We start from the raw sequence: 20313 nt of genomic DNA, 5'->3' as shown, positions 1-20313 counted from the left end.
ATTAATTAAAGCAACAAAACAATCTGAAGAGCCGGTTTGGAGCCGAAAGAGCCGGTTCTCTAAAAAGAGCCGGAAATCCCATCACTACTCTGAACGGAGGATCAACACTTTCACTTTCACTGCTCCTCCCTAAACACAGATGTCACGGCTCGGCATGGCAAACCGTGGGAGGTGTGGGGAAGCAGGACCCAGGCGCGGTGCTCTATGTACAAACAGTGCGTTTATTTACAGTGTATGGTACAAACAACAATAAATCCCCGTGCTTTCCCTGACTCCCGTGTCTCAGTGCTCTCCGCTCCCGTGTCTCAGCACCCCTCGTGCTGGCTGCCGTCTGGCGCTCCACACTTCTCCTGGGGACACAATAGACGCAGCCGTCAGGACACATATAACCGCGGGCATACACACACTAACTCAGTTCAACAGGATGACTAACATGGAGTCTCACGGAATGATCCCGCGTCGGTGGGAGCTCCAAGACTCTCCTAAGTAGCTCCCCCGACGTGGCCTGATCAGCAGCAGGTCTGTGGCTTCGGGTGTGGCCAGACCGTCAGCAGGGCCACACCCACCAGGCCTGAAGGCGCCCGCCGAAACACATATACACACACGCAAACAGGGAGAAAGACAGCAACACCAAATATACATACAATAATAATAATATAATTCATAACTGCTCAGGGATCCTGGGTCGCTCAGACCCAGGATCCCTGACAACAGAGGATGCTGGGACACATGGGACACAGGATGCTTGTGTGATATTTATGGCTGTGACACTAAATCACAGCATGTAAACTTCCTGCAAATATGTCACAGGCGATAAAAGTTTCACATTAAAGGTGAAGTTATTTTTCTGTCTCATGTTCAATAAACAGTGAGCTGGGAAAACTGAAGAACAGACTTCAGACGTTCCCTGCAGAGTTTCTGCTGCTCGGTCGTCTGCATGTTGCTGAGACTGAGCTGATGATGAAGCTGTGACGGGTTTATGGCACGTTTGGTTCTGGAGAAGAGTTTTACTGTCGGTGCAGGTGAAATGATCAGAGGTTACAGCCTCTGGTTAAAGTGGAGGCAGCGATCAGGACGGCTGAGCAGCAGAGGTCTCGAGGGTCCTAAAGTGTAAAAGCATCAGTGTTAGTAACACAAAGATCACAGAATGGGATCATCCACACAACACTAACATCTAAATCCACGGCAGGAACTCTTCCAGTGTCCTGAAAAATCTGTGTGCACGATGCTGAGATTAAAATCTGTCTGCTCATCTTAATGCAATATTTACTAAAGTCTGGTAGAAGTTTTACTGATTTCCAGTCTTAGCAGACGTGTGGATAGGTGGTGGGTTGTAGAGCAGACTGAAAGCTTTAAGTTCATCCTCTGATTAAAAACTCAGACCCACAGATACAGGAAGTATAACGCTGGTGTAAGACAGGAAACAGCAACACGGCAGCCATCTTTTTCCTCCCATGATGACCAGTGTCCCAGCAGAAGCTGGGGTTTGTTAGATCCTGTTCGATCCAGAGGAAACAGGCTAAAAGAGTCGATCAGGGGGGATCATGGTTTTATTATGTGCTCGTTATGATTGAAGCTCTGGTTGTGTGTTAGAGACAGAACCTGCAGATTCCTCCACTCTGCCTCCTCCTCTGCAGGAATCAGCCTCTTGGCTGGTTTTATTCACCAACGTGAATAAAATCATCAAACTAATCCAAGTTCATTGTGAAATGCCTGAAAATGGAGGAATAAATCTGTCAGTTACCGTATAAAGTTTGAGTTTGTCAGTGTTTTACACGGAGACGGTCGTCAGATGTTGAATGTTTAGCATGAAAGTTCCACATCTGGAGAAACCTTCAAGATTAAAGCCAGTGAAAAGTGAAGAGTTTCTGCAGCAGCCGCACTTCCTGCAAATCTGTTCTTTCAAAATAAAGTGAAGAGTCTAAAATTATATTCACGACAGGTTTAAAGGTGAAGGTGGTCACATGGTTTTAGTGGAATGCCTACGTGGGCGCGTCTGAGTGATTTTGATTCAGATTCGTGCAGCGTGGAGCAGTAAACACTTGTTTTTGTTCATCTGGACTCATGAATGATTCCAGTTAGCACATTTCCAGCCAATGAAACGTAACTACAGATGAAGACAAACACATTTAAGCTGCCTGACTCTCGAGTGTGGGTGCGTGTTCCCATTTTCAGTCTGTTTTAGTTTTCAGTTTAGAGGAACGCTGCAAACTCACAAAAACTTCTTTCTTGTGAGGTTTTGTTGTCAGACTGATAAAAGCAGCAGCAGCTGGTGTTTGATGAGCAGACGTGTGTTTCCTGTTCTGTAATAATCAGCTTGTTACCATCACATAATGAACTCAGCCGTGACCAATGAGGCCGTCCTTGTGCGGTTCTCTGGCGCTGATTCTGACTGTGACCTTCACCTCTGCAGGGTCGCCTCTGCTCGTGGCTGAGCTCGTGTTTGTCAGGCTGACAAAATAAAAGCTTCTTCATTTCTGTGGCTGAAGAGGAGTCTGCTCTTCTTCACCAACAGGAAGTGAAACATTTCTCACTGATTCTGAAATCTTCACTTGTTTCACAAATTCACAGTAACACACACACACGGTTGTGTTTTCATATCCTTGTGGGGACATCTACAGTGGGGCAAAAAAGTATTTAGTCAGCCACCGATTGTGCAAGTTCCCCAACTTAAAATGATGACAGAGGTCAGTAATTTGCACCAGAGGTACACTTCAACTGTGAGAGACAGAATGTGAAAAAAAAATCCATGAATCCACATGGTAGGATTTGTAAAGAATTTATTCGTAAATCAGGGTGGCAAATAAGTATTTGGTCACCTCAAACATGGAAAATCTCTGGCTCTCACAGACCTGTAACGTCTTCTGTAAGACGCTTTTCTGTCCCCCACTCGTTACCTGTATGAATGGCACCTGTTTGAACTCATCATCTGTATAAAAGACACCTGTCCACAGCCTCAAACAGTCAGACTCCAAACTCCGCCATGGCCAAGACCAAAGAGCTCTCGAAGGACACCAGGAACAGGATTGTAGACCTGCACCAGACTGGGAAGAGTGAATCTACAATAGGCAAGCAGCTTGGTGTGGAAAAAATCAACTGTGGGAGCAATCATCAGAAAATGGAAGACATACAAGACCACCGATAATCTCCCACGATCTGGGGCTCCACGCAAGATCTCATCCCGTGGGGTCAAAATGATCATGAGAACGGTGAGCAAAGATCCCAGAACCACACGGTGGGACCTGGTGAATGACCTGCAGAGAGCTGGGACCAAAGTAACAAAGGTCACCATCAGTAACACACTACAACGGCAGGGAATCAAATCCCGCAGTGCCAGACGTGTTCCGCTGCTGAAGCCAGTGCATGTCCAGGCCCGTCTGAAGTTTGCCAGAGAGCACATGGATGATACAGCAGAGGATTGGGAGAATGTCATGTGGTCAGATGAAACCAAAGTAGAACTTTTTGGTATAAACTCAACTCGTCGTGTTTGGAGGAAGAAGAATACTGAGTTGCATCCCAAGAACACCATACCTACTGTGAAGCATGGGGGTGGAAACATCATGCTATGGGGCTGAGAGAGTGATATTATACCCCTTATGTCAAACTGAGTGATTTATGGTCCCCCAATAAAGTTTTATGACCCCCAGGAAGTAATAAAGTAATAAAGGAAGTAATAAGAATATGATATTCATAAAAATGTGATATTCATCAAAAAATATGCTAGTTCATAGCTCATTGCTTTTTTCCCCCCTAAAAACAACTAATTGATTATTTTCAAAGTTTCTTATATATCAAATAGCATTCTTTTATTTTTTTTTAAACCATTAAAAAGTTTTTACTTTTTATGCTCAAAAAACGCCATCTGGTGGTGGGTCAGTGTGTGTGCGCGTGCGCCCGAGGCTGTGTGTTTGGGCGTGTGCCCGTGTCTCCGGACCGTGCTCTCTCGGGCTCCGTGCTTATGTGTTTAAAAATCTGTTAAACCATATTAAAATTGTTTAGTTAAACTTGTGCTTTTGTAACGTTCAGTATGGCCGGAAATACAGGCTGCATGCCTTGGGGAAAAACTTTATTTCGATTTATAAGCATTTGTAGATTTAGAATAAAACTCATAGTCAGAAAAAAACTCTCGCCGATCCCCTAACCCTCCTTAGACACATAATCAGAATCAGAATCAGAATACTTTATTGATCCCTGGGGGAAATTATTTTTTGTTACAGTGCTCCATTTTAAACCAACATTAAGACAAGACAGACAATACGCTAACTAAGAATAGTACAATATATACATATATATACATACATACATACATAAGTCACTTATAAATAAATATTTGGAAAAGAAACATGTGTAGTTGTAGCAGCAAACAGTGTGTTAAGTGGATGCGTTGTACAGGGAGATGGCCACAGGCAGGAATGATTTCCTGTGTCGTTCAGTGGTGCTTTTCGGTAATCTCAGTCTCTCACTGAACGAGCTCCTGTGACTGACCAACATGTCATGGAGTGGGTGGGAGGTGTTATCCAACATTGTCTTTATCTTGGACAGCATCCGCCTCTCCGACACCACCTTGAGGGAGTCCAGCTCCATCCCCACAACATTGCTGGCCTTACGGATCAGTTTATTAAGTCTGTTGGCATCTGCGACCCTCAGCCTGCTCCCCCAGCATGCAACAGCATAGAGGATCGCACTGGCCACCACAGACTCATAGAAAATCCTCAGCATTTTCTGGCAGATGTTGAAGGACCTCAGTCGCCTCAAAAAATAGAGACGACTCTGGCCCTTCCTGTAAAGTGCTGTGGTGTTTTTAGCCCAGTCCAGTTTATTGTCAATGTGTACTCCAAGGTATTTATAGTCCTCCACAATGTCAACACTGTCCCCCTGGATTGAAACAGGGGTCAAGTGTTTCCTGGTCTTCCTGAAGTCCACGATCAGTTCCTTGGTCTTTGCCACGTTGAGCTGCAGATGATTCTGCTCACACCACGTGACAAAGGAGTCGACCACAGCCCGGTACTCTGTCTCATCATCCCTGCTGATGCATCCAACCACCGCAGAGTCACCACCGCAGGAAAACTCCTTAAAAACTCCTTAAAAAACCCTTCGCGTTTTCTCCAAAACCCTAGAATAACTTGTTAGGTACCCCCTCTATTCCCAAAACCTTATATTCGATAACAGGGCAAATCCTGAAAAAATCCTTAGTCTTTTTTCTCAAATTCAGCGTCCCGCGGCTCCCGCCCACCGAGCAAAAGGCAAAACTCCTTTAAAAAATCCTCCGCGTTTTCTCCAAAACCCTACAATAACTTGTTATGTACCCCTCTATTCCCAAAACCTTATATTCAAAAACAGGGGAAAAATCCTTAGTCTTTTTTCTTCAAAACCATCCCTCTTACTAGCTACCTCTAAAATTCTACGCAGAGTCTAAGTTCTACCTCGCTCTTAATCGCACCGACCCGCAACCGCTTCCAGAGCACAATTTGTCCTGCTTGTTCGCTCCCCGCTCAGCTCCCGAATGCTGCTTACCTCATTTGAAAATTTCCGCCGGAGACCAACTCCGCCTGACTTCGCCCCCCTGCCAATCACATAACAATGGCACGGCTCCCTTCGCACCCCGGTTAGCCAATCTGCTGCAGGTCCGATTTTTATGATCTCCCGCTGAGGTTAAGACTGCCGTCGAGCTCCCAGAAGACCTCTGCCTTCAGCCATATGTTTCACTCCATCTGACTGTGCAGGAGCTCAGTGTTGGGTATGGTAAATGGTCTGTTTCATATTCAGTGCTTTTAGACTCTTCCTGGTTGTTGATGAGACTTTGCAGAAAGCAGCTTCACCTCTGATCACACACACACACACACACACACACACACACACACACACACACACACACACACACACACTCAACTCCACTCACTCATCTGGAGGATCAACACTCAGGCTAATGACGCTGATGGGGTTATTGCTCTGGGGATCTAGCAGGTGAGCTAAATCATGTGTAACATGTGAATTTCCTGAGTGTGGCATTAATAAAGTCTGTGTCTATGCCAAACCTGAAGTTTAAACTCCTTTTTTAAATTTACCAACATTTCTGATTTGCAGCTAAGACTGTGACATGTTTTCACCATTTGCAAGCCAGAATAGTGATCACTCTTGAAGCCTGGTTGCTGCACAGTACTAGGACTACTAGCACTAGTTCTGGTACTACTGCTACTGCACAAAACATATTGTTCAGGAATTTCACAAATTTGTTTAATGTGTTGGCTTACAGGTAAACTTGTTTTCCGATCAGTAGGTTTGGAGTAAAAAAGAACTGGACATATATTTGTCTTTTTGGGGCTACTTTTATGTCAAGAAAGTTAACTTTTTTAGAACTGTGATCAAGGATAACACATAAACCCTTGAAAATGTGAATATCTGAACAGATAGCCATGAAGCAACCATATTTTTCTTAAGAATAATTCAACTTAATATTATTTGTATGGCCATATCACGACAACAGAATAGCCTTAAACCAATTTTGGAGTAAACAGAACTGGATATATAGTTGCTTTTTTGGGTTACTTTGATGTCAAGAAAGTTAACTTGTTTAGAACTGTGATCAAGGATAACACGTAAAACGTTGAAAGTGTCAATATAAAAACTGCACAAACTCCAGAAAAGTGGCAACTGAGGTGGCAAAAGTGCAGGCAATGTTTACTTAAGTAGAAGTACAGCTGCTAGTGTCAAAAACACTCGAGTAAAGGTTTGATAAAGTATTGGGTCAGGAATGCGCTCAAAGTGAGTAAGTCAAAGTAGTAACCTAACTGAACCTTATGCTATAAAAAATAAATAATATTACTAGATAGGACTACAAACTTAGTCTGGTGTTAAAGACACAGAGGCCTCAGGGGGACATTTGGCAGCCAGGGTTAGAGCTCAGACAGCTGGAGCCTGGGGGTTGGGGCTAACAACTCTGACTGGTAAAAGAATCTAACATACAAGTGTTACATGGTGTTGCAGGTGATATAAATCCATAAACCACTGTTTAGAGGTTGTTGTGGAAGTTTTCCATTTAATAAAGCCTGCAGACAAGTGATGAGCAGTAGCTAACATTCTTTAATCAAGACAACTTTCTTACCAGACCCCCACCATCTGTCTAACTGTTTGAATGGAGTATGAGGCAGACATGCTAAAACAGTGACCTAAAAGCATTACCAATAAACAAAGTGATCAATACATAAATGAAAGAAATTCCTCTACAAGGTGATTGCCAGTTTTGTTGGGATTTTTAGAGACACAGAGAGTAACAGAGAGCCTGTCCTGCATTACTTTAAAAAAAAAAAAGGGGGGTTTCAGAGCTGTTGATATACGCAGCAGTGTTCAAAGAAACATTAATCAACCCTGTTTTTGGCATTGAGTGTTACATTTGTGACAGTTTCAATGAAGCCTGCAAATTTGTGCATTTATACTGGAGAGCAAAGAAAAATTAAATTCTACTTGTACTATGGAAAATCAGTTTCATAAAAGCTACATAAACAGAGCTGAAGAAGACTGTGCTTGTAAAACTAGCGGTAACGTCTAAGAACTATAAGACAGACTGTTTCTGCTATCGAAACAATTTGTGTTGTTAATCCTGAATGATTCATGGTGACAACATCATAAGAAGAAGGTCATTTTACTCCACACACACAAACACACATTTGGAAAATCACATAGTTTGACCATAAAAATTCCCAGAATAATTAGTATTTGAGATTGCTGAAGCAACATCACTAAAGAAAAATATCCTTGCATGTCACTTTGCTTTCATTTGAAAATCTAAAGGGTTTTTTTTTTAATGTAAAACATAAAAACAACAAAAACTTTAGATGTTAGAGATGTCCTGATGAAATTTGTGAATATCTAAATCAATGGTGTTTCCCTGTGAGAGTCTATAGGGCATAGACTGAGGCTGGGTTTTAGAAATACATGATGGTAACATGAGACATGTTACCTTTGAGAACACTAACATCTAGATTAAGATGTGAGAAGTAAATGCATCACAGAAGCTGAAAAGGAGTTCCTTGTCTCTAGATTAGTTGAAATAAATTGAAAATAAACTGATTTGAACAGGTTTGATGCATTATACAAAAAAAAAGGTTCATGAAATAGTTCACGTGATCTAAGCAAGAGTCGCTCGGAATCTCAAATGTTAAAGTACACTTACTGATTGTACTTTTACTACATGAGCTAATGCAGATGCTCTAAAAGCACGCTGACTGAAAAAGAAGCACACACTTGGAGAAACTGTGCTGTAACTTCTCATACTGTGAAGTTTTCTGACAAAAGTGAATTGAAAACTTATGCTGTACAGCTTACTAAGGGGTCCTGTGATGGGCTATGTGCAATTACACAAAAGAACAAGTTAAATTTCACCATAACACTGACTGGAGAAAAGCCAGTTTGGTATTCTAATTGAGATTACAACTGTAATCTGTAAAATCAGTGCTGTGATAGTTAGTTTAAGATCACAACCTGATTTAAAACACAGTCTAACATCAACATTCTTGCCCCTGAAAATAGGTCAGGATGGCCGAAAAATGTACTTTAAAAATGAGATTTTCTTTTTGTTTCATTGGAACAGTAAAGTACCATAACAAAGAAATGAGTACACCTTTGTAGATATCACTGATATGGAGTTTTTCATGTTTTACATAAAGACTTAGAGCTGCTAGTTTCCTAGTGGCATTTTCTCATTTAAACCATGGTGACTTAAAAGTTTAGCAGCAAGACACTTGTTTCCTTTGTTCCATCAAACATTTCTTTCAGAGATCTGTGTTTATCAGAGCGATATGTGACTCATTTTTTATTGAATCACCAGGAAGTACACAAATACAAGATTAAATATTTTATTTATTTATCAAAGATACATAATTACACATTGATACAATGAACAAGGTGTTTATAAAAATTACACATGGTGTAAGAAAAACATTATAACATACAAATAAGTGTTTTATGATAACCTGACATACTTTAAAAGCATAAGAATAAAAGTTTAAAAAAAAATCATGTTCTTTGATGATCACATTACATGTATCATATTTTTAAAGCATAACATAGGGAGCAAAGTGCTCACAAAAACAGTTTTAGAGGACTTAAACACGATCATTTTTCCCACAGTGCTTGTATGCCTCTTGCAAAACTATGTACTTTTCACCATAAGACACAATAGCTCACGATTATCTAAGACCAGCCATGAACATGGACAGTTGCTTCATTACAATCATTTGTCCCCGCTGCTGCCCTCAGATCCAGATGCAGTCTTCTGTACTGGGGGGGTAAAATGGCTCTTTTGGTGGTTCATAAAAAATATCTCAAAAAGCGATGTTAGTGAGGGGACCAGAAACACTGGGTTGCAGAGCAGTTGGTAAGGACTTGTATATTTCTGGAGAGTCTGCAAAAAGCTGTCTTCCTCGTGCTCCTGATTGGATATGTGGAGCCCCGCTCTGATATCTCACTGGTGGCAGCTAAAGGTATGCATGCCTTGGAGGCGGAGTTGGTCTCGGGCGCAATCTTTCAAACGAGCCTCACGGCATTTCAGGCAAACTCAGGCCAGAAACAACATCCGGTCACTCGCGGTCAAAATCCACGCAGAGCTGATCTAGCGTAGAGAGCAGATGCTGTCTATCGCGTGTGGAGAGACGGATGTTCTTGCCTGTGGATCGCTCAAGCACTGGTGGAGAAGAATTCGGCGAACTCGAAAAAATAAAGGTGTCCAAGTCTGAGATATCTAGAAAGTTTGATAAAAATGAAAAAGAGCTTACAGTTTTTTCTGATTGCTTAAGCACATTGTTTGTAACTATTGGCTAATTTTGCAAAACTCTTCACACAAATAAGAAAACCTGTCACCCAATAATCAAAACATTGTAGTTCTCTTGCAAAAGCAAACACAGCTAGATTAACTCTTCACACCTTCGTAAAAATGGTGTTTCCGTATCAAACAGTACACACAAGCCATCATCTACTAAGCACACAATGCGCCAACTGCACACTGATGGTATGAATACAAAACACATCTGGCTTTTGCTTTCTCTGTGCACAAGGTAGGCTATGTCAGTTTGAGCTCATACTTCTGTCATAGATCCATAAGCATAGAGGGATCCAAACTTCAAGTACTGGTGTTTATTCAAACACATCAAAACAAACACAAGTGTTCATTTCCAAGTATAGGATTATTTGCAACCGCCATAATGACTATATGGGTTACTTGGTCTGCAGTGAACATGCTTCCTCTGCCCCCAGCATCTGGTCATCTAGCAATTCTGTAAAGTAACAATTTCAGTATTTTCACATCTATGGTATTGGTGTGTTTCTCATTGGCATACGGCAGTGCTACAAATCTTTGTGCAAAGTGACTGTACTCACCGATTCTTATTTCAAGATGTCCTTATGGTGCTTGCTACAGTGTAGCGGCTCGAGTTAGGCTGGACCCGTTGGCCAGCTACCCTCAGGGTCATTCCACGGTTGATTACATGGTCCACTATTGTAGCTCTGATGTCATCAGCAATTCTATTTCTTACTCTTCCTACCCTTCCTCTCCCCCCTCCTCATCTTCCTCACCCCCCCTCCTCGTCTTCCTCTTGCTCCTCCTTGTCCTTGTCGTCCTCTTCATCCTACTTCTTCACCTCCACGTCCTCTTCCTCGGCCTCCTCTACTTCTCACTCTTTCTGCTCCCTCCATTGTACTCCGCACACACAGCTTACCTGTATTATAGTGCTTAGGCTGATTGCAAAGTGAACTAATTATCTAAGAAAGTTTTCACATGTGAAAGTGTGCCAGACAGTTGGCAAATTAGTGTTAATGATAGCCATACATGTGTATACTTTTGCTAGGAGTGTGTTGGAAATTTGGTAATTGAGTGTTGGGCAGTGAATTGTACCTACAGTTTTGCAAAGTGTGTGTTACAAAATTGCAAACTGAGAGCAAAGCAGTTTTTGTGCTTTTAGTTTTGCAAACTCAGTGAGTGGTTTTGCTATAAGTCTGAATAGTTTTAGAGATTGTGCTACAGGAATCACAGTTAGGGTTTAAGCATTCAGAAAAAACTGTAAATGTTTTGTTTTTCTTGTACAATTAGCTGTTAAGAGGGAGAACAAGAATGAACCAAACCTACCAATTCGATCGAGAGAACCAAAAAGAGACGAGTTGAGCACGCTTATCTCAGAGTCTGAAAAGAAATAACAACGAGTATTTACAAACGGGAAAAACAGTAAAATATAAACATTATATGAACAAGAGTGAGAAAAATGAGGTACCTGATGAGGACATGATCACTGCTAAAGTTTAGCGTACAAACGCACTTTTTAGCTCTGAGTGTTAGAGGCCAGCTTATATATATTTTTAAAAAGTGTATTCCAAGTGTTACAGGGCCTATTTGCATGGCTTTTGAAGATGAAAAAGCTTTTTTGACAGAATGGTAAAAAGGAAAATGCGAAAATGTAGTTAGAGGGGGAAGATTAACACTTACCGAAATGATATGCGGATAAGGAAAGAGACGCGGAGCGGCGCCAGTTGTTGATATGGCTGAAGGCAGAGGTCTTCTGGGAGCTCGACGGCAGTCTTAACCTCAGCGGGAGATCATAAAAATCGGACCTGCAGCAGATTGGCTAACCGGGGTGCGAAGGGAGCCGTGCCATTGTTATGTGATTGGCAGGGGGGCGAAGTCAGGCGGAGTTGGTCTCCGGCAGAAATTTTCAAACGAGGTAAGCAGCATTCGGGAGCTGAGCGGGGAGCGAACAAGCAGGACAAATTGTGCTCTGGAAGCGGTTGCGGGTCGGTGCGATTAAGAGCGAGGTAGAACTTAGACTCTGCGTAGAATTTTAGAGGTAGCTAGTAAGAGGGATGGTTTTGAAGAAAAAAGACTAAGGATTTTTCCCCTGTTTTTGAATATAAGGTTTTGGGAATAGAGGGGTACATAACAAGTTATTGTAGGGTTTTGGAGAAAACGCGGAGGATTTTTTAAAGGAGTTTTGCCTTTTGCTCGGTGGGCGGGAGCCGCGGGACGCTGAATTTGAGAAAAAAGACTAAGGATTTTTTCAGGATTTGCCCTGTTATCGAATATAAGGTTTTGGGAATAGAGGGGGTACCTAACAAGTTATTCTAGGGTTTTGGAGAAAACGCGAAGGGTTTTTTAAGGAGTTTTCCCTGCTTATGTGTCTAAGGAGGGTTAGGGGATCGGCGAGAGTTTTTTTCTGACTATGAGTTTTATTCTAAATCTACAAATGCTTATAAATCGAAATAAAGTTTTTCCCCAAGGCATGCAGCCTGTATTTCCGGCCATACTGAACGTTACAAAAGCACAAGTTTAACTAAACAATTTTAATATGGTTTAACAGATTTTTAAACACATAAGCACGGAGCCCGAGAGAGCACGGTCCGGAGACACGGGCACACGCCCAAACACACAGCCTCGGGCGCACGCGCACACACACTGACCCACCACCAGATGGCGTTTTTTGAGCATAAAAAGTAAAAACTTTTTAATGGTTTAAAAAAAAAATAAAAGAATGCTATTTGATATATAAGAAACTTTAAAATAATCAATTAGTTGTTTTTAGGGGGGAAAAAGCAATGAGCTATGAACTAGCATATTTTTTGATGAATATCACATTTTTATGAATATCATATTCTTATTACTTCCTTTATTACTTTATTACTTCCTGGGGGTCATAAAACTTTATTGGGGGACCATAAATCACTCAAACTCGTCGTGTTTGGAGGACGAAGAATACTGAGTTGCATCCCAAGAACACCATACCTACTGTGAAGCATGGGGGTGGAAACATCATGCTATGGGGCTGTTTTTCTGCCAAGGGGACAGGACGACTGATCCGTGTTAAGGACAGAATGAATGGGGCCATGTATCGTGAGATTTTGAGCCAAAACCTCCTTCCATCAGTAAGAACTTTGAAGATGAAACGCGGCTGGGTCTTCCAACATGACAATGATCCAAAACACACCGCCCGGGCAACAAAGGAGTGGCTCCGTAAGAAGCATTTGAAAGTCCTGGAGTGGCCTAGCCAGTCTCCAGACCTCAACCCCATAGAAAATCTGTGGCGGGAGTTGAAAGTCCGTGTTGCTCGGCGACAACCCCAAAACATCACTGCTCTCGAGAAGATCTGCATGGAGGAATGGGCCAAAATACCAGCTGCTGTGTGTGCAAACCTGGTAAAGACCTATAGTAAACGTTTGACCTCTGTTATTGCCAACAAAGGTTATGTTACAAAGTATTGAGTTGCATTTTTGTTATTGACCAAATACTTATTTGCCACCCTGATTTACGAATAAATTCTTTACAAATCCTACCATGTGAATTCATGGATTTTTTTTTTCACATTCTGTCTCTCACAGTTGACGTGTACCTCTGGTGCAAATTACTGACCTCTGTCATCATTTTAGGTGGGGGAACTTGCACAATCGGTGGCACGTCCACGTCTCTCCTTGTTTCGTCTTTTATTATGAAAGGGTTGTGTTTCCATGTTCAGTGTGTTTCATTTTGCTTCCCCTGTGGTGTCAGGTTCATTTGTGTCAGCTGTGTTTCCACTTCCCTCCTTTCTCTTCTGTGTATTTAAGTCCGCTGTCTTCCTCTGGGCAGTGTTGGTGCGTTTTCCTCCGTTCACGTTATTCCGGGTTTCAGGTTATCTCCTGATTCTGTTTAGGTCCATGTTCATGTTCATGTTTTTTCATCAGAGTTTCTCGCATGCACCTCCTCGGATTCATGTTCATGTTTTTCTTGTCATAGTTGTCATAGTCATACCGAGTTATTCCCAGTATAGGTTTTAGTTTCCGCCCCTGTTTGCTGGGCCTTGTTTTGTGTTCGTGTTTTTCAACCTAATAAATGGTTTGTTTTTTTGTTAAGATTCAGTTCCATCTCTCCCTTGTCTGCTTCCGGGTTCATATTGCAATCACATCAGCCACAGTGACAATAAACTTATTTTGATTTTTAACTTTCTTTAGTTTTTCAACAATATTATGTATATATAAACATTTTGCATCTTACAATATAAAGCCTGGATCCTGCACATATTGCACTTTGAACTTGAACTGTGTTGTCTGTTTATTGGAGATTGTACTACTTGAATTCATTATCCTGGTGATATAACACATTAATTCTCCATTTGGAATCAATATAGTATATAATACAGTATCTGTCTATCCATCTATATAGCTATTGAATTGAACTGGAGTGAATGGAAGAGAATTAAATAATGGATTTCATGTTCATGTTTATCTATGTTGTAACAGTGACGACTTGAGACATCTGTTTGGCACTATATGAAGAGAATTAAATAAAATTTAAATGAAAATGATATTAACTGTATTTATACATTTTATATTTTTGTATGAGACACTGTCAGTGTGCTGTTATATAACTCAGGTATTTTTAAGGCCTGACTGGTGGCATTGGTGCCCATTGCTTTACTGTGCTGTTGGATGTGTATGTGGGCTATCCCTTGTACCTGACATTTGATTGGGCATCACTGTGTTGCTATGGTATGATCCTGGTAGTTGTTGTTAATAAAACAATAACAAATTCAAATTCAAACATTGCTGCATTCTTCTGTCACTGAGGATTCCAAACCTGCACTCAGTCTCCTCATTACTTTGGTATTGAACAGACAAACTTTGGAGCTCCTGCAAACTTTATGCACAAACTGCAAATATTTTACACAAATCTGCGACTGACAACAAGCACAGAGACTTCAAACAATCACTGAAGTAAGGACTGAAAGATTTACTTTAAAACAATAATGATTAAGACCTTTTTCGTAAGGTTGTTTTCCCTTGATTGCCAGCTGTTACTGTTTTTATCTTCATATCTTTCATATTTGTCCACCTAAACAATGCTTTAATGATACAGTTTGAGAAGTTTGATATGAATTTATCCAACTGACTTGAAACTGAAACTGACAACTGTCCTGTAATCTTACACAGAGAAACCAAATCCTGCGTCTTTGCCTTGACAGACGCCTAAAATGGCTCGAGCTGTGGTAAGTTACCCTTCACTGTGTCTGTTTCTAAACATTAAATCGTGTGAATTTTTAAAGAAAAATCCAACAACAACAATAATAATATGTAACAGAGCAAAACGTCAGATGACTTAAATGTTCCTCTGCAACACAAAGTCAAAGTCTGCCTCCTCCACAGGCAAAGGAGAAGCTCCCACGCTCATCCAGTGCAGACCGTTGTGCTCTGGACAATGAAGTTCCCGCTTTCATGTTCCGACCTATCAGCGCACCTGCATGTGAGCTCCTAAGTCCACCACCTGCTGATGCCAGCTTTCATGCAAAGGACACAGACAAGATCATTAATCCAGATTTGAAAAACGATCGTTCATCCCTGGATGATGACGTGACGTTTTTCATGTGTCCTACTGATGTTCCTCTGCCTCTGAGACCTCCACCCACTGCAGAGGTAGGTCTCTGCAGAAAGCGCAGATATTCTACTGCTTTTTCTGTGGAGGATGAAGAGGAACATTTGATGCCTAAACGCATGAGGCTGATGAGTTCTGATGTTCCAATTTCTTCAGTTCCTCCACCTGCTGATGCCAGCTTCCATGCAAAGGACACAGACAAGATCATTAATCCAGATTTGAAAAACGATCGTTCATCCCTGGATGATGAAGTGACGTTTTTCATGTGTCCTACTGATGTTCCTCTGCCTCCGAGACCTCCACCCACTGCAGAGGTAGGTCTCTGCAGAAAGCGCAGATATTCTACTGCTTTTTCTGTTAATGATGAAGAGGAACATTTGATGCCCAAACGCATGAGGCTGATGAGTTGGGATGTCTCTAAGTCTCCAGCTGCTGAGAAGGAGTATGTTTGCTTTACGTGTCCTGAAGACAAGAGGTCTGAGTTACCTCTCAGCTCCCTCCAAGGCCATCCACCATCACAGGTCAATAATAATGACACTGACCAGTGTACCATTCTGCTGCCTCCTGAAATCCCAGTACCTCCAAGTCCTGCCCCTGTTGGAGTTCTAGAAACTGTTGATTTTCCTTTTGTTGATAATTAAATACGTGTTTGTGGTAATAAATACATTTTTGAGCAAATACATGTTGAGATGATTTGGTTGATTATGATGGTTATAATTATCCAAACAGTATTATTCCTAATAAGATCTTTACTTTTTATACTTATTTTCTCCATGACCTATTTTGATGTCTATTTTGAAGATCCACTCATATCATGACAGTATGCTTATTCTCAGTAGAGTGTATAGCCACATCTGAAGAAAGAATCAATTAAAGTCACTCATTAACAACTTACCACATACGCCGGAGCTGAATTCAAGATGTAAGCAGACGTTTCACAGATATCTTGGTTGTCTTTCCATTTCCTACACTAACAGTATCCTGAGAATTGGCTTATAGAGCTGATATAAAGGTGAAATTTGATGACTTAATCGAAGCATCATCAGCTTAAATGCAAATGAATCCACTGTACTTGAGGTAACCTAACACTGACCATGAACGCCACAATCACTGTGCGCCAGTCCAACACAGTGCTTTACTGTGAACTCACCACAGTACTGCAAACTAAAGTGTTTATCTTCCAGTCCAATCCAATCCATCTTTATTGAGAAAGCACTTTAAAAAACCCAGGACAAAACCAAAGTGCTGTACAGTAAATGAGTTAAGAACAATAGAATAAAACATAACAGTAAAAAAATAAAACACATAATACATAAAAAATGTAAACAGCCCTATATTTCAAAACAAGATAAAACAGCAAAAATAAACTAAAAAACTCAAACTAAAAACCAACATCTTACAAGGTGTCAAAGGTCAGGGTGAAGAGATGAGTTTTCAGGAGTGATTTAAGAACAGGCAGAGAAGAAGCCTGTCTAATCTCTAAAGGCAGATCGTGTCACAGTTTCAGAGATGCTGCAGCAAAAGCACGATGTCCTCTAAGTTTACGCTCAGTCCTGGGAACATTCAGGAACAGCTGATCAGCTGACCTGAGACAGCGGGTGGGTTTATAAGACTGTGGCAGCTCAGAGAGTTAAGATGCAGCTAGGTCATGGAGAGCTTTAAGAGACATTAATACCAATAAGCTGCTAACATGATGTTGTATTTTATTTACATGTCTGTTTTAGCACTTTAACATTTGCATCTGTCTAACTGGCTAACCATGCAAGACTATTGTAAGCATTGCTCTGTAATAGTGCGACATTTTGGACCCCAGGAGGTCCTTCTGTATCTGCACGATGTTTGACCTGCAGTCTTTATAGCCGCCTATGTATATTCTTTTAAACCTTTTTATTGTTTTTAAATGATAGTTACGGACCAAATGTTAAACTATATAGTTGAATATATAGTTAAAGTGTTTCTCTAGATACAGAGAAAGGTTTTACATCAAAAGGTCATCTGCCTGCATATAAAACAGAAGCTTTCATGCAGATGCACTTCCTGTTTAGAGACTTTGAGGTTTAGGTAGTGACGGGGGTGATTTACTGAGCGTGTAAGTTTTCCTCCTGTCAACACACTCTACAATGCCGCCCACATGCCACTCCTGTCCAGTCTTGAAAGCAAAACATGTATGTATAGTATAAAATGGTGAAATGCTGATTTCCATGTTTCAATTGAATCACATGATTGTAATCAATTGATTGCAGAGACTTTTGTCAAGACCCTATAGAATCAGAAGTCCCGTGAACATGCACTAATAAAAGCTGCAGTTGTAATAGGGGATAAAGTGGTGTGCACAATGTGTGTTTGGATAAGATGTCAGTAATGCATTCACATTAAAATCACAGGGTTTCTTTCTTTTTCTTATTTTTCTTACATATCATGTAAAAAAAACACTCCTGCAGCATTTTTTCTCTGCCACAGATTTAGGAGAGGAAGAGTCCAGCATTTCAACACCTGTGCAAATGTTAGTTTATTTGATAGGTGCATCAGTAGTAATTATTTAAATTAGAGTTTTCAGCAGTGTTGTTGTATTTACAGCAAAGTGCCTGCAAAGTGTAAAAACTAATTAACTGATGATACTAGACCCTTAAAAGAGATAAACACTACTAGTCAAGTCATAATGGCTACTTACAAATACATAAGCACTCAACACAACCCACACAGTGATCTAATGCACAAAAACAAAGGAGACTTAAACTGGCTGAATCAATTACTGTAAAGAAAACATGGAGGAAGGCTTCCTGTGGTGTCTGGCTGCAGTATAGGTCATAAACCTGCCTCCTGCATTACAGCAGACAGGTCAGGGGTCAAATGAAAAGCAAAATGTTTACCTCAGATTAGGGATGCACCGATACCACTTTTTTGGAAACGAGTACGAGTACGAGTACTTGCATTTCAGTACTCACCGATACCGAGTACTTAATAAAAACATGATTTAAATTTACAGGTAACAGCTTTAGTCCTATAATTTAACAACAAACAAACAAGGGACTGGTTTGGAATTAAGAACATTTATTTAAAATGAAAAGCATGTTGTATGCAACATATTACAGAATAAATAATTATAAAAAAATTTAAACAGTGACAGTGCAACTCAAGTATTTTTCAGTTTATTTTAAACTCTGCCGCTTTGGACAACACAAGGGGCATTAATAAACATCTTTGCCATTTAGTGCACAATATGTGAATAAACTAACAACATCCACCGACATAGAACTGTGGCAGTCAGTGCAACTGAGGTAGGTATTAACATCAAGTCTAAGATGACTCACTAAATGGAGAGAAACAGTGAGTGGCAGGGTTTTTTAAGAAAAGTAGCTTTTCTGCATCATCAGCAGTCAGACTGTTTCTGTTTTCATCTATAATGTGTGACACTGAGCTAAAAAGCCTTTCACTGTCCACACTGCTACATGGGGCTGAGAGCTATTTACAGGCTATTTTAGCCAAAGTGGGGAACCTGATTTTGTTGACACCCCAGTACTTCAGAGGACTGTCTTCACGAGGGCTTGGGGCCTCTCCGAGGTACGTGTCGAGCTCAATGGCAGCACCTGCTGCCAGCGGCAGCCTGGGCCTTGAGGAACAGTTTAGTAGGAGGTTCTGCAGCTTCTGCCCGACTCCCCTCTGCCTCACCTCTAGAAGCTCCTGCTTCAGGTGCAGCTTGGCCTCTGGAGCAGTGTTGTTGGAGAAGAAGCGATCTTTATACCTGCACAAAATTCATAAATGTATTAATATGTGGAAAAATAGGACTGATGTCATGTAATACGTGCTGTTCCAGCGTGTCTGTACGTCCTGCTGCAGTCTCTTTATTGGCTGGTTGAGCTGTCCCTGAATGTCCTCGAGGCGGGAGTAGGCTAAGGCGGAATGTTTAAAATGCCCAACTATTTTCCGTCCCACTGCTTTAGCATCAGCTATGCTCCTCTGTGCTAATAAGCGTGGGTAAATAAGCGTGGGCAAACTCTTTGTACTCGTTGTCGTGTTGGGATTTTAGGTGCTTGATTAAATTACTTGTGTTAAATGCGCTACCTTTAGAGCCTCCTCTGGACAATTTCGATGAGCACAATTTGCAGTCCGCCTTTGTTTTCGTGTCTTCGTTCACTTTGAAATAGTTCCACACGGCTGACTTGTCTCGCCTCGCTTTCTCCCAGCTCTGAGATGCAGCCGGGGCCTGTGGGGCGGGCACTCGGCGCCTGTGATTAACCCCTTACATGCCGCTCAAACATAGACAGGTCTCAGACCGTGGTATCGGTCCTCGGTATCGGGGAACTTTTCACGAGTACTTTAGAAAATGTGGTATCGAGGCCGATACCAGATACCGGTATCGGTGCATCCCTACCTCAGATTAAATATTTCCCAAAGTAAATTGGACTGAACTGGCCAGTTAAATACACGAGGGGATAAGAATAGAAAATAAATATCTAAAAACAAAGAATGAAAACCAACTATTAATTTAATACTTAAGTCTGTGAAGGTTCTCAGTCATCCAGGTCATCGTAGTCTAAGGAGCTTGGAAAGAAAAGCGTCTGGACTTCTTGAGTTGCTTGAAGACGTTTCACCTCTCATCCGAGAAGCTTCTTCAGTTCTAAGGGTCAATGGTGGGGAGTCCCAGACTTAAAACCAGTGGGAGTTTCCCCCCAAAGAGGGACAAAGGACCCCTGATGATCCTCTAACTAATCACATGAGCCAAGGTGTGAAAGCGGATGTGGGTCCTAATCAGCCAGGGTTTCGGGTGAGCTCATTGTGAAACCTGGCCCCACCTTATCATGTGATTTCCTGAGGTCAGATGGCCCAGGATGTAAATGGTCTGAGATCCCTTCCCAGACGCCTTAACGTCCAGTGAAAACAACACATCATTTTCTCTCCAGTTACCCTCAGCAGTCCAACAGACCTCCAGCACCAGT

General features: G+C 41.4%; 1 protein-coding gene across 1 annotated transcript in view; it reads right to left on the bottom strand.

Moving 5' to 3' along the window:
• LOC113018375 (protein NLRC3-like) overlaps positions 1 to 20313 on the bottom strand; it is a 143393-nt gene that overhangs the window by 64445 nt on the left and 58635 nt on the right. The gene's annotated exons all lie outside the window — the stretch shown is intronic.

Source organism: Astatotilapia calliptera, chromosome 23, assembly GCF_964374335.1.
Source record: "Astatotilapia calliptera chromosome 23, fAstCal68.1, whole genome shotgun sequence".
In the NCBI taxonomy this organism is placed as follows: Eukaryota; Metazoa; Chordata; class Actinopteri; order Cichliformes; family Cichlidae; genus Astatotilapia; species Astatotilapia calliptera.
The sequence above is the reverse complement of the archived record's forward strand: the minus strand, read 5'-3'. Positions and strand labels throughout refer to the sequence as shown.